The sequence below is a fragment of the Cetorhinus maximus genome, chromosome 9 (assembly GCF_964194155.1).
Source record: "Cetorhinus maximus chromosome 9, sCetMax3.hap1.1, whole genome shotgun sequence".
NCBI lineage: Eukaryota > Metazoa > Chordata > Chondrichthyes > Lamniformes > Cetorhinidae > Cetorhinus > Cetorhinus maximus.
The window spans coordinates 98,631,917-98,646,750 of NC_135887.1; the positions used below are offsets into that span (position 1 = coordinate 98,631,917).

The window sequence follows — 14,834 nt, forward strand, 5'->3', positions numbered from 1 at the left end:
TGAACTTAGTTATGTAGACAGAGGAGTACTATATTGAACCATCCCTCTGACACCTGTTTCCTCACATATTAAGCTTCCCATAAACAAACCATATTTGAAAACTGACCTTGCATGCTTAATGTGAGAATGGGACTGAATAAAAAACCTTTAGAGACTGAATTTGGCCTGTTCGACACTTGTAAAGGACGCTACTGCCCTGAAAAAACGTGTTCTGCAGATTCCCCTCACTAAGGTAATTTTATATTAAAAATATAACTTTGCCAAAGAATATTTGTGGCTTTTGTAAGTGATACTGACTTCTTTAAAGTGATGGCTGTTTTCCTCCTTGGCCATCTAAGTAATTTTCCTGGGTCAAGTTGTACTCCAGGTCAGTTCGTACTTTCCTGCATTTTATTTTTGATTAGGAACTTTTTAAGTTATTTAAATTCACAGGGTCCTGGTCGTTGCTTCAAAGTTACTTAGCAGTCTTTTATTTTCAAAGCAGTATAAGTTTGGAGCCTTTGAAAAGCGTCAATGACCATATTTTGCAGTAGTTATGTTGGCAAAATCATTAGCACTTGCTATTATTACCCCCCTCAACCTGACAGCAGCTTCTGGAGTCAACATATGGCACAGTGGATGTGGAAATCCATAAGTTGCTGTCAATATTTTTATGCTTCCCGACACTGCTAAATTTCTCTCCGAATGCAATCAAGTAGAGATCACCGAACCGGCTAAATCTTGTCCCTTTATGCTATAAATTTCACTTTAGAAAGTTATACCTTGTTGAATGAGTTATAACTGGGTTTTAACAAGGTACTAGGTTAATTGCTGATGAACAGATTCACTGTCCCTGAAAAATTAATTTTGCATTTGTGGATTGTCAAAGTTTCTCCATTATGATAAAAATAATATTTTTAAAATGCATTTTGGAAGCTTGTGATATTTCAACTTCTACTGTAACCTCATGTATGTCCCGATGACGCATGTTGCCCTTTGTAAAGTTTTAATTAAAAGTGAATATTCAGTGCATTTTACTTCCTGGTTTGCTCACTATGTGCATACTTCAGTGTAATTGACTCTTTACCCTCCTTGATGACATCACTGTTGTGGAGATTCCTTTGACTTGACGTCAGATTCAATCTGATGTCAGGAAAGATGAAATCCATACCACAAATTGTTAGATCCTTTGTGGCCAGCTTTCTCCAAGGTCAGTGGTGAACAGCATTGCTTTTCTGCTGGCTGCGAAATCCAGGCCTGTGACATCAGATAGCGTTTCTAGTTGATGCTGCTTAAAGAATTACTTAAAACATAGTCTAATATAGCAGTTATTTTCCATCACAACAAGGATCTAGCTAAGCTTAACTGACATTAAAATAATGTTGCATTCCTGTAATTTCTCACTTGTTCTACTTCTTTTGGAGAAATATGCCTGCCACTTAAAAACTATGATCTGGTTTAGTGCAGTGTTATTCAACTGCCCTACCTAGGTAAGGAGGATCTTGCGAAGACAGGGAATAGAACCAGGATCTGAAATAGGGTTCTCTGTTCACTTCTTGGGTACGTTATGAATTTTGCCTAGATAATAGGGCAAGTGAAAAACCTCTTTGGCACAGGGAGAGCTTGGGCTTACCTGTGCGTATAATCTAAAACATGAAAGCAAAAATATCTGGATTAAGAAAGGTAAAATCAATCCAAAAATTATGACAAGTGCTTCATGCTAAAACATGGCATGCTAATTTATTTAGGTAAATATTACAGTTAGATGGCCAGTTTTAGAATATTTTAGAATAACGACTGCATCATTTTTATTATTTGAAGTTTGGTGGGATTGAATGTTTGATATATAATAGACATTGAATTATGAACGTTTATTTGATTGAATGGCATTCTGACAAGATGATGCAAAGTGACTCTTGAAACTTTTAAAACACATCATAAATTAATTTTGAAATTGAGAATACCCTGCACGTATAAATGGATGAATGTGGATTGAGAGGCAATCTGCAGCAGTCTACAAAATCTACACATGCAAACAATCTATTACAGCAGTGCCTTGGTTCATGCTTTTTCTAACATGTTTTTCTCATCCAGGCAATTTCATGACAGTTTCTTTAAGCATACTGCATCAACAAACTTTTCACAGGCCCAAGCTATGTGCTATAATCTACACTTAGAGTTTGCAATATGTAGACTTTCAGTACCACAAATCACTATTTAAGTTGCAATATGTTGTATGCTAATTGAGAAGCATGGAATTTATTAGAGTAAGCAGAATTTTTTACAATATTTGCTTCATAGAAAAAGGGACAACTTAATTGACAACATTTGCATTTATTCTTGGCATGGATCATAAAGGTATTTTGATAGAATGTCTGAAGGTCCTAGTTAGGGATTTGGAGCTTGCTTTAACATCAGGTACCGCTACGTCAATGCTGATGACCTAGAAGTAAAAAAAGTCAAAAATCAACAATAAGAACTGAAGGTTATTACAGCTAGAAGTACAAATGATTTGAATTATAACTCTCAGAGGAAGCCGATTTTATAACACATTTGTATCTTGAGAGTTTGATTCCCTTACGATATAAAGTCGGTATAGATGAATAGCCGAATTGGGATTGAAGTTTGAGTGCAGTAGCAATTAAGATTAATACAATAATGATTAAAATTCAAATATGTATTGTTTTGAACTTCAGTGCTATTGTATTCATCAACAATACACAAAAATCAAGGCTTGATTTTTGGATATTGTATTTGTCAACAATATACAAAACCCAAGGCTTGATTTTTTGGTGTTAAACAGCAAAAGTTTAATGGACACTTTCAAATGCCAACTGGCATTATTGACCAAGTGAATTGGACAAAATAATCAGTTGTAATTGGAAAAAAATAGATAATTTGGGCATGTTCAAACCTGTGCTGTCTTAAGCATGGCTTATTTTCTCATTGCAACATTACCTCTGGAGCCACCTCCTTCTCCTCAATTTACATGTTGGCATTTGGCACCATCATCTACAGATATGGGGTATGTTTCCATACATACATTGATGATATCGAGCTATCCACTATCACACTCACCAACTGCAGTGCATTTGGCTTGTCAGAATGCATGTCCTCTGTCCAGTCAGTGATTAGGTAGCATTACATAGAATCTACAAAACATAAACAGGCCTAATAGATATATGCCCATGTTTACACTCCAAACAAACCTCCTCCCTTTCTGCAAAAGCAATGTACTGTGAATGCTGGAAATTTGAAATAAGAACAGAAATTGCTGAAAATATTCAGCAGTCATGCAGTATCTGTAGAGAGTGAAACAGAGTTAATGTTTCATCTGCACTGGGAAATTTAGAAATGTAATAGATTTTAAGCAAGCAAAAGGGGGAAGAGTGGAAAAAGAACATCTAAAGAAAGAATAGCAGTGGTGTGAATGGCAGAATGAGGATCAGCTGCCATCCAAAGACAAAAACAAGGGGGAAAAAATAGAACACCAGAAACTTGCAAAGAAAAAGGGAACAAAATGGAAGTAGAGGTTACAGTCTGAAATTGTTGAAATCATTGTTAATTTCAGGAGACTGTAGAGTGCCCAATCGAAAGATGAAGTGCTATTCCCCGAGTTTATGTTGAGCTTCATTGGAATGCTTTAGGAGGCCATGGATAGAGAGGTCAGCTTAATGTTGAGGGCCTGTCAACCACAATGTGGGGGGGCATTCCTTGGCTGAGGAAAAAGAAAGACATATCAGGAGCACTGGAATGGAAGTTTGCACCATTAGAACAGATGCGGCGGAGGTAGAGAAGCTGGGGAAATGGAATGGAAGCAGGTGTGAGGAAGTATAGTCAGTGTCTGTGAGTCAGAGGGCTTGCAGTGAATGTTTGTTGATGGCCTATCCCCAGAGATGGAGACAAAGAGGTTGAGGAAGGGAAGGGCAGAGTCCAAGGTGAGTATGTGAAAATGAGAGAAGGATGGAAATTGGAAGCAAAGTTGAAGTTTTCCAGTTCTAGGAGAGGGCAGCAAATGGCCCTGATACAGTCACCATTGTACTGGCGAAAGAGGTGACTCCGAATGGGACTGTAACAACGAGTGTTCCACATATCTCACAAAAAGGCAGGCCCATGTGGGTACCCATAGCGCCTCCTTTTATTTGAAGGAGTAAAAGGAGAAACTTCAGTGCGACAAGTTCAGCCAGACAAAGGAGAATGGTGATCGATGGAGACTGGGTGGGCATCTGTTCAAGGAATAACCAGAGAACCCTCAGACCATCCTGACGGGGGAATGTAGGGTAGAGTGATTAGTCCATGGTGAAGAGGAGATGGTAGGGCCAGAAATTTGGAAACTGTTAGTGACAGAATGATATAGCGTTTTGATTTTTGAGGCAGATGTGTTAATAAATAATCCTTTTTATTTAATCTTATTTTATTCTATCTTCATTTAAATCCACAGAATAGTCTGTTGCTTTTTCTTTAACTTGACCACATGCTAAAGGGGACTTAGAAACGCACAGGTCTACCTTTCAAAAAAAAACACACTGCTTGTGGACAGTAAGGGAAGGGCATTAGTGATTTCAGTTTATCTTTCCTCCCCTGTCTGTAAAAATTAGAAAAAAGGGACCAGAAGAATACAGGGGCAGGGTGAGAAGATAATTAGAAAGGGTAAGGGTCATAAATGCTGCTCGGAAGAGACTACATAAGCAAAGAAAAAATGGAGTCAAGATAGGAAGAAATGAGTTCTGTGGGGCAGGAACAGGCTGAGATGATAGGCCTACCAGGGAAGGCCTGTATGTGGATCTTGGGAAGGAGGTAGAAGTGGGCTGTTCAGGATTGGGGGACTATGTGTTTGGAGACCATAGGGGGAAGATCTCCAGAGGATATGAGGTTAAATGCAGACCTAGGGATGATCGCTTGATGTTTAGTGGTGGGGTCACGGTCTGGGGGAAGTGTTGGGAATGTTGGCACCAGCCTCTGAGGTAGAGATGGGGTTCACCAGACAACAACATCACCACACTTGCCATCAGACCTGCTGACAATGTTAGGTCTGAATTTGAGAAAACTAAGTGCAACAAGTTCAGAGGGAGACAAGTTAGTGAATGAGGAGAGACAACCGATGTCACACCGGCAGTCCAGGTGGACCTCTATCAGGTTTTCTCTTAAAAAGAATGACTTGTGTTTATATAGCGCATTTCATGCCACTTGATGTCTCAAAGTACCTTTTCAGTCATTGAAGTACTTTATGAAATGTAGTCACTGTTGTAATGTAGGCAACACGGCAGCTAGTATATGCACAGCAAGCTTCCACAAATAGCATTATGATAATGACCAAATAATCTCTTTTTGTGATGCTGATTGAGGGATAAATGTTGTCCAGGACACAGGAGATAACTCCCCTGCTCTTCTTCGCGATATTATCATGGGTTGTTTTATATCCACCTGAACAGGCAGATGATGCTTCGGTTTAGCATCTCATTTGAAAGATGGCCCTCTGACAATGCAGCACTCCCGCAGTACTGCACCAGAATGCCAGCTTTGGTTCTTGATCTTGAGCCCTAGAGTGGGACCTGAGCCCAGAAGCTTATGACTCAGCTGAGAATGCTACCAACTGAGCCACTTCAAAATATGCTTCCCTGATTGGGAATGGAAGCTGGCTGCAATGGCTGGAGCGCTAAATCCTAAACACGAGACCACCAGTTAGTCCTCTGATTTCCTGATGAGCTACAATTTCCTCCAGTTAAACATTAGAGAGACTGAAGCCATCATCTTCACCCTCAACGCCACCACAGGCTCTGTACTTGCCACCCATTCCCACCCTGGCCAATGCCTCAGACCAAAGCAAACTTTTCACAGTTTCAGCACCCCATTCAAACCTAAACTTCCTACTTTATATACTTTTCATTGTCTCCATAAGGGGCTACTTCAGTACTCTCTTGACCTCTCTCCTATCTTCCGTGTTCCATAAAATGCTGCTCAATGAAAACTCTGCTGCTATGTTTTATCTCCCACCATGTCTCACTCTGCCCTTGCTGACTTACATTGGCTCCTGGTCTCAGTGTTTCCAACTTAACATGCTCATTCTTGAGTTTCACTCCCTTCATAGCATTGTCCTTCCCTGTCACTGTAACTTACTCCAACGGCTGCCCGACAACACCCCCGCACCCCCAAGAGCTTTGAACGATCTTTATCTCGTTAGTTCATGCTAATGACTAACTTTCTATTGAAGTAATAACCACTATGTTTATATTTGTTTATTTGCCATAGAAAATTAATGTATTCTTGTTTGTCCATTAGAATCTTTAGTTTGTGTGTTTTTGTATATAAAATAATAATCTAAAAAGAATTAGGAAGTAATGAACAAAAGCAGGAATGCCAGTACTTAGTAGCATGACATGTCTTGTGGCGAGTGTCGTTTGTACTTAAGCATTCTAGAATTATTGAGACACTCTTGGGAATTCAATGACAGTATACCACAGAGCACTGTTTGTGAGCTTCACTCTTCATCTCTGGATTTAAATAAACTAGAGTATGTGGAATGGAATGTGTTTTGGCTGTTGCAGTGAAATGCCCAGTGGACATAATCTTGCTTTGTGTAACAGCTATAATTGGCAACATTGGAAAGTCCAAAGTGGAGATGGGGAAAGCAAAATATTTGTAACTTGATTTGTATTGTTGCTGCAGCATAAAAAAGTGTTTAATGTTAAACATCAAACAGTTTGGTCTTACACGTTTAATACTCAATACAGACTAAACGTGTGTTATTTTCTCATATGAGTAAGAATAGGACAAGACAATATAACCTCAAATCCAGCTGTAGTAGATTTATGTAGTAAAAGATGTGCTAAGCACAGTGAGCAAATATAAGCCACAATGGGCAAGAATTCTGATCAGCAATATAATACTTACATAACATAAAAATAATTTTTTTCACTTCAGTGAAAACGAAGGTATTTTGCCCTGAGGAAAACAAATCCCATGTAAGGTTGTCTCTGCCAAGTCTTATTTATTTGCAGCATAAGTATTGTATTTCATCTGCTCCTACTGATTCATTGAGGATTTCCTGTCGTCGTCCAGTTTTCTGTCCAGACTCCAAGTCTTGGTTTTAAACTTTGCATCTGTTTAATTTGGAAAACAATTTTAGTTAGACTTAGTAGATTTCAGTATTTCTTTACTGAATGACATGTAGAAGACAACTCAAAATTCACAGAAAGCAATATTCTTCCTTCCCATTATGTTTCATCTGTTTCACCTCTTTCTCTCCCCCTCCTATTTTCATTGTTTTTCTCTTATTACACATCTTGTACTATTAGCAATTTTTTAGTTATGAAAAACAAAATAATAATACAGGAGTTGGGGTTTTACAACAAAATAAATATTTGGGTAGAAAGACGTACACCCATTTTTCCTTTTCTAAAAATGTCAGACTTGTGTTCAGCGATGTAGTAATGAAATTAGTTAGCCTTTTCTCGTCTTAACTTTTGAAAGGTATATCACTCTGTTCTTTCTGTCCCTTTTTGTGAACCTGGTCTCACCAGTCTCATGTGAAATCAAACTTATGCTTGTTACAATTGCCAACTGACTGCGTTTTGAACAGATGGTTCGTCTTTTTGACCTCCTGGTCATTTTGTTGATGTAGTGACTCCTCGAACTTTTGATCACCCTTGCTGCATAACATAGAGTAATTTGCCTTTTCTGAGTCTGTTTTAGGAGCCACCATGCCAATAAGTCAATAGTATGAACCAGAGTTGGTATGTTGGATTCAGTCTTCACTGAGAGTCACTGAAGATATGATCCTAAGAAAATTTCAATGCCCAATAACGAAAAAAATATTGAATGCTTCTGGTGGGGAGAAATGCCTGCTGAATTAGATGATATATGCTTGGGAATGCTTGCCCCATTGCTAAATTACACTGCCCCATTGCTAAATTACACCACCCATCCCTTCACTTTGCATGCTACCAGTAGGCCCAGTTGCTGCCTTGGTATTCTAACTCTTGAAAGTATTATCATCGCATTCCACTTTTTTAACACCTACATAATGTAGACCTGCCAAAAGTGCTTTGTCTTTCAATGTTACATAAATTTGATAATTCTGACTTGTGGCAGTTTTATTTATGATATGTAGAATCTATCCGAGAGTTATTAATTTTTGCTTTAAAAAATGAAAAATGCACCAAAAGTAGTCATTATCTAAGTTTCCTTGTTTGATGGTGGGTTACGGGGGTGTGGTTTGCACCAACAGAGCTCACGTTCTCCTTCAAAAAATTCTAATCCACCAGTGAAAATTGCACTTTTGGCCAGGTCAGAAAATTAATCTCTAATACAACTGATGAACTTTTAGATAAAACTGTAGTTTAAGTCACAACAAGCTCATGTCCATTTACATTTCTGTTAGCACTATTTTTTGTATGACATACTTGAGGCAGTTGGGTTTCAGTTTTCACAGAAAAGCAAATTAAATTGCAGATTATTATCCCAAAGCGTTAATTAAAATTCTCTAATGAGAGAATTTCACTTTAATCAGGGCTCTTTTTTGCATACATTTGTTTTTTGATTTTTCAGTTGTTTTGTGGTTGTTAGCTTTTCTGAAATTGAAAGGTTACCATGTATGGTTGACCTTTGTTTTTCTCTTTTTTTGCTTTTGCAATTTGCTTATTAATCTCCTTCCTGGTTTGCAGTTCCCTTAGTGATTGTCAGTGAAACTGGCTTGATTGAAGGATTGGAACTGTATCATATTCATCTTTAGCTGTTTCATCAATGACCATCCCTCCATCATAAGGTCAGAAGTGCGGATGTTCATGGACGATTACACAATGTTCAGCACCATTCGCGACTCCTCAGATACCGAAGCAGCACTTGCCCATATGCAGCAAGACCTGAACAATATTCAGGCTTGGGCTGATAAGTGACAAGTAACATTCATGCCGCACATGTGCTAGGCAATGACCATCTCCAACAAGAGAGAATCTAACCATCTCCCCTTGATATTTAATGGCACTACCATCGCTGAATCCCCTATCAACATTCTGGGGGTTACCATTAACCAGAAACTGAACTGGATCAGCCATACTGTGCTACAAGAGCAGGTCAGAGGCTGGGAATCCTGCGGTGAGTAACTCGTGTCCTGACTCCCCAAAGCATGTCTGCCATTTACAAGGCACAGGTCAGAAGTGTGATGGAATACTCTCCACTTGCCTGGATGAGTACAGCTCCCACAACACTCAAGAAGCATGACACCATCCAGGGCAAAGCTTGATTGGCATCCCATCTGCAATAAATATTCACTCCCTCCACCACCAACACAGTGGCGGCAGTTTGCACCATCCACAGGATACACTAGTAACCCACCAAGTCATCTTCGATAGCATCTTCCAAACCCGCGAACTCCACCACCTAGAAGGACAAGGGCAGCAGATGTATGGGGACACCACCACCTGGAAGTTTCCCTCCAAGTTGCGCACCATCCTGACTTGGAAATATATTGCCTTTCCTTCACTGTCGCTGGATCAAAATCCTGGAACCCCCTTCCTAACTCCACTGTGGATGTACCTACAACATATGGACTACAGCAGTTCAAGAAGGCAGCACACCAGTACCTTCTCAAAAGCAATTGGGGATGGCCAATAAATGCTGGTGAACAAAGATTTACAAAAGTAAAATACTGCAGATGCTGAAAATCAGAGAAAAACTGAAAATGCAGGTCTGACACCATCTGCGGAGAGAGAAGCAAAGTTAACCTTTCATTAGGAGAGTTCTGTTTCTCTCTCCACAGATGCTGCCAGACCTGTTAAGCAATTCCATCATTTTCTATTTCTATATCATGAATAAAATTTCCTGCTTTTTCGGTGTTTCCTTCTCATTGATGCATCGGGCAGAATTTTCTGCTAGACGTGCGGGGGGCGGAGCCCGCACGTCCACGTAAAATGACGCATGGTGACGTTGGGTGAGCGTCCCGACATCACCGCGCGCCATCATGATATTTCGTTGGGCAGGCGCGCGATGAAGTTCGACGCATGCCTGCCATTAATTAATGGGCTAGTAAAGGCTCTTAAATCGGCAATCGACGCCAATCTTCAGGTGCCAGTGTGATATTCGGCTTGGCGCACGGGCACAACGGGTAGGTGGGTAAGCAACTTTTTAATAAAACTCATCCACGGGCGGGATAAGAGGGCTCAGCGGGGTTGTCAATCTGGTCTGTGAGTATTTATTGCATAAAGTTTTTCAAATGTGCCTGTGTGATCTGTAGCAATTCAGAACGCATTCCAGCAGCTTTCTGTGTACTTTGAGCCTTCAGGTCAGCACTCTTCAGTCAGAAACCTTTATCAGGCCTGCAGCTTTCCGGAGGCCTCCCTTTAGCTTGGGTATGGGTTCTGACATGTCCACTGGAGGCAGCTCCTCTGAGGAGGAAGGGAGGGCTAGAATGAGGAGGAGGCCGGGAGTGCACAGTCAGCCTCCAGGGGAGCCACCTTTGGGAGTACAGGCAAAAGGGGCACAGGGCCAAGAGGTAGTCCAAGGTAGAAGGGGCTGTAGAAGACGCCACTATTCTGCTGCCAGGGTATACAGGTGGAGAAGCAGCTACCTCAATATGATTGAGGTGCAGTGCCGAAGGAGGCTCCGACTGTTAAGGGAGACAGTCAACTACATCTGTCAGATGATTGGCCCTGAGATCCCTCCTAACTGTGTGGGCGGACACCCCATGCCAGCTGCTCTGAAGGTCACAGTTGCCCTCAACTTCTATGCCTCTGGCTCCTTCCAGTGCTCGGTGGGTGATCTTTGCGGTGTCTCCCAATCAGTTGTCTGCACTTGTGTCAAGCAGGTCACAGATGCTCTGTTCAGGCTTGCATTGACCTTCATCCACCTGCTGCAACCAGGCAAGTCAGGGACAGCGAGCCAGAGGCTTCGCGGCCATTGCTGGCTTCCCTCACATCCAGGGTGCAACAGACTGCACACATGTGGCCATCAAAGCGCCAGCAGGTGAGCCCGGTGCCTTCATCAACAGGAAGGGCTTCCACTCCATGAACGTGCAGATAGTGTGTGATCATAGGATGCTGATTCTACAAGTCTGTGCAAGGTACCCAGGCAGCTCCCACGGCGCCTACATCCTCAGACACTCCCAGGTGCCGGGGCTCTTCAGTGTCTCGATGATAGTGGTAGCATGCTGCACTCTCCACAATCTTCGCTGGAAAGGGGGGACGCAGTGGACGATGAAGACGTTGACGCAGTGCAAGTGGCTGCACACAATGAGTCCAGCACTGATTCTGAGGATGAGGAAGCACAGGGGATTGATGAGGGGCTAAATGCTGACCCGGGACTACACCAAGGAGGCAGGGATGCCCGGGAGACTTCAATCCAATAAGCCTTCAGCTAGCTCCACACAAATGGATCAGGAGGACCAGCCTTGCCTGGCGCTTCCATACTCCGCACTTAAGTGCTACATCTGCCACTTCATCAGCTGCAACTAAGGGCTTAAACATAAACCTCAATGTCCACTCAAACGCTCATGACAAGTATGTAAAACATACAAATGCAGTACAAAGGAGCCACCCTCAGCCATGGTAACAACAATCTGGTTTTAATTTTCTCCATCATAAGGTCAAACAAAATGAAAGCAAAACGTTTTTCAACCATAAAGAAATAATGATTCCCTAATCTAGGGCCAACACAAAAGCACCAGTGAGAAACCTGTGGTGTGCCCAAGGTGCCTTATGCTTACGTTTACGGGTGCTACATCTTGGTGCCGCCCCATCGCTTGGAGTGGCTTCTCAGACAGCCTGCTGACTCTGCTGTCCTGTTGGCCTCGATGACCTTGGCGGCAGTCCTCTGGCCCGTGCAGCCTGTGCTGACCCTGCCTGGGAGGGATCTGGCAGGTCCACAGCTGGCATTTCCCCAGTCGTCGCAGCCTCACCCGATGAAGCGGTCACTGGGAGAGGGGCAGAGCAACTGTTGCCCTCATCCGGAGCGCCGTGAGAGGAGCCCGCAGATAGGACAGGCGGCTGCTCCACTGACGTGAGGTCATCCCAGACCTCCCTACTCACCATCGATGGATGGGCAACGAGCTGGGAAGCTTGAAGCCCACGCCATCTCCCACATTGGCAATGAGGGCTTGCAGGTCCAAGCGTATCCCCAGCAGAAGCTGCTTGTTTTCCTGGAAGCCCCTCCACGAGAGTCGCCACTCTCTCCATGGAGGAAGAATGACGCTTTGCCATGAGGCTCATTGCATCACTGATGTTCCACATGGACTCCTCCACCATGGACACCAAGCGAAGCTTAGTCTCATGCCACATTCCCTGCAGCTGCTGCATCGTGGACGACTCCAGAGGAACATCATCACACCCGACTCAGCATGTGCCTGGTCCCCTGCAGTCCTCCGGCTGCTGGCGCCATTGGCACTCTCTGTCTCCGCCAGCTCCTCCAGCGATTGTGAAGTGCCCGCTCCACTGTGCTCCGGGACACTAGCCGATGTTGCAATTCCCACTGATGTGCTAGTATCTGCGCTGGTGCCTGCCTCGCAGAAATGATGTGATGCAAGTGACAGTTGAGGGCCCTCAGGTGTGAGAGGGGGCACCTGCAATCGCTCCTGGTCAACAGGCTCTGATGATGCTGAAAATAACAACAAGGACAGTGGATCAGTTAGTGTGCACACAATGACACACTTCATCCCTTTCCCCCAGGCTTATTATGCACTCAACCTTCCAGAACCTATGGAGATGAATATTGGTGGGGTGGAAAATAGTCAGGAGGAGACCCAAGCATTACAGGCGGATTCAGACGGGCTGGTCAGATGGCCTAAGGAATGTCAAATGGAACGTTATGTGGATAAGTGTAAGGTGATGCACTTGGGCGGGGGAAACAAAGTATGGGAATACACGAGGAATGGTAGGAAAGTAAGGAGGATCAGAGGGACCTTGCTGGGCATGTCGACAGGCCCGTTAAGGTAACGGGACAGGTACATAAGGCGTTTAAGAAGGTAAATGCCATACTTGCCTTTATTAGCCGAGGAATAGAATGTAGGAACAGGAAGGTCATGTTGCAAGTGCAGAAAACGCTACCGAGGCCACAGCTATAGTTCTGCATGCAATTGTGATATGCGCTTCACAGGAGGGATGTGATTGGAGTGGAGAGAGTGCAGAGGTTGCTGACCAGGATGCATACTGGGCTGGAGAGTTGGAGTTATGAGGAGACATAGCTTAGACTGGGGATATTCCCCCTGGAGCAGAGGAGATTGAGGGGTGACCTTATTGAGCTTTATAACATTGAGGAGCATGGATAGGGTCGACAGAAAGGAACTTTTCCCCTTGGCGGAGGGATGAGTAACCTGGTGGCATTGATTTAAGATGAGGGGCATGAGGTTGATAGGTGAGTTGATGTGGAACTTTTGCACACAGTAATGTGGGACGCACTGCCTGAAAGAGTGGTGGATGCAGAAACCATCCTAACATGTAATAAGTATTTGGATGTGCAGTTGCGATGCCATGGCATACAAGGCCATGGGGATAATGGTCAGAAATGGGATAAGGCGACTTTGGAAGGTGCTTGACACGTGCATCTTCGAAGGGCCAAGGGATCTTTGTCTATGACCCATACCTCTGACTCTATCAGTCTGTCAATGAGCAGTGTTGCTACAATAACGATTCAAACAATCATCAGTGCTTTGGATGGTGGGAAGACAGAGCGGATGTTACTGTGGACCTCAAATACCTGGCCGTTCCACCCCAGCCTCAGGGACACCTGTGGACCTGCGCGCATGGCGCCTTTCAAGCTCTAGGGCCTCCTGCTCGAAACAGTTCAAAATCATCAACTGGGCCTGGCTGCTTCCAGCCCGCAAACGCTCACACACATTGTGAGCATTTTTCCCCTGAAAAACAGAGAAGACCATTCATTGCGGCTAATCGCACATGGACTCTGCACGCGCACGCTGCACCCCAACCACAGTGGCCCATATCAGGCCTCCAGTGCCTCCTCTCCATACCACTGCTGATCAGTCACAAAAATATTGTATGCTGCTCTGTCCTTCCCTCCAGATTGTTCTGCTGAGCAGACCTCCTGCAGTTGGATCTCCAGGTGGGCATTGTGAACAGCCTACAGGAGGCTGCCGGGCCTTCTTAAACAGACTGCCGGGTCGCTATTGGACCTGGTGGTCTGTGCACACGCGCCGCAGCCTGCACACTCCCACTATCCCGCTAAACTGAGCTCACCATGTGAAAGGCTTGAATATGCAAACTCATGTTATACCACTTGGATGATTGTGCATGGGCTGCTGTTTAATAATCTTTAAATTGACCATGTCCCATGATACTTAAAGAACTACCTATTTACCATTGTCTTAAAATGCAGTCAGAGTAAATTAATTCTTCCCTCTTTGAAGAAATTATGTAGTCTCTCCTCATGCCCACATAAGATGGAGTTTAATTCTTAATTGAATGTAGAAACTCTGTTTCACTGCAGCACCTAAATGCCAACAATAATTGCACGAGAAAAAGGGCTTCATGTACTGGTGCATTCTGGCCATGAAATAGATCAAGTTTACAATACATACTTGAAACTGATTTTTTTTTTGGTGCAAATCCCAGGAAACTACATGTCTCTATGATATCACAGCTGAATGGGACAGGCAAGATGGACCAGCCGATCTTTTCTTGTCCGACACATTTGTATGTGTTTACCTGCATAAAGATGTAAATGGGAATCAATGTCAGGTGAAACTGGGATAGAGGCCAGGGCATAATTGGGCCAGGAATTACAAGCATAATTCAGGGCCATCTTGATGTACTATATACTGATGTAACTTTTATATTCCCATTATAAATGTGGGCGTGGGAATTTATAATGAATACTGCCTAAAAAAATTAGAATTTAAACTAGGTTGCTGG

At 43.2% G+C, this 14,834-nt stretch overlaps 1 protein-coding gene and 1 long non-coding RNA gene across 2 annotated transcripts in view; one reads left to right on the forward strand and one right to left on the reverse strand.

Moving 5' to 3' along the window:
* The window catches only part of sbf2 (SET binding factor 2), a 669,356-nt gene that overhangs the window by 186,247 nt on the left and 468,275 nt on the right, over positions 1 to 14,834 (forward strand). The gene's annotated exons all lie outside the window — the stretch shown is intronic.
* Positions 1,723 to 14,834, reverse strand: part of LOC144684865 (uncharacterized) — a 33,196-nt gene continuing 20,084 nt past the window's right edge. The window contains exons 2-3 of the long non-coding RNA XR_013577579.1: positions 6,871 to 7,079; positions 1,723 to 2,422 (exon numbers count right to left, since the gene is read on the reverse strand). This is a non-coding gene — a long non-coding RNA (uncharacterized LOC144684865). The remainder of the gene's footprint in view (positions 2,423 to 6,870; positions 7,080 to 14,834) is intronic.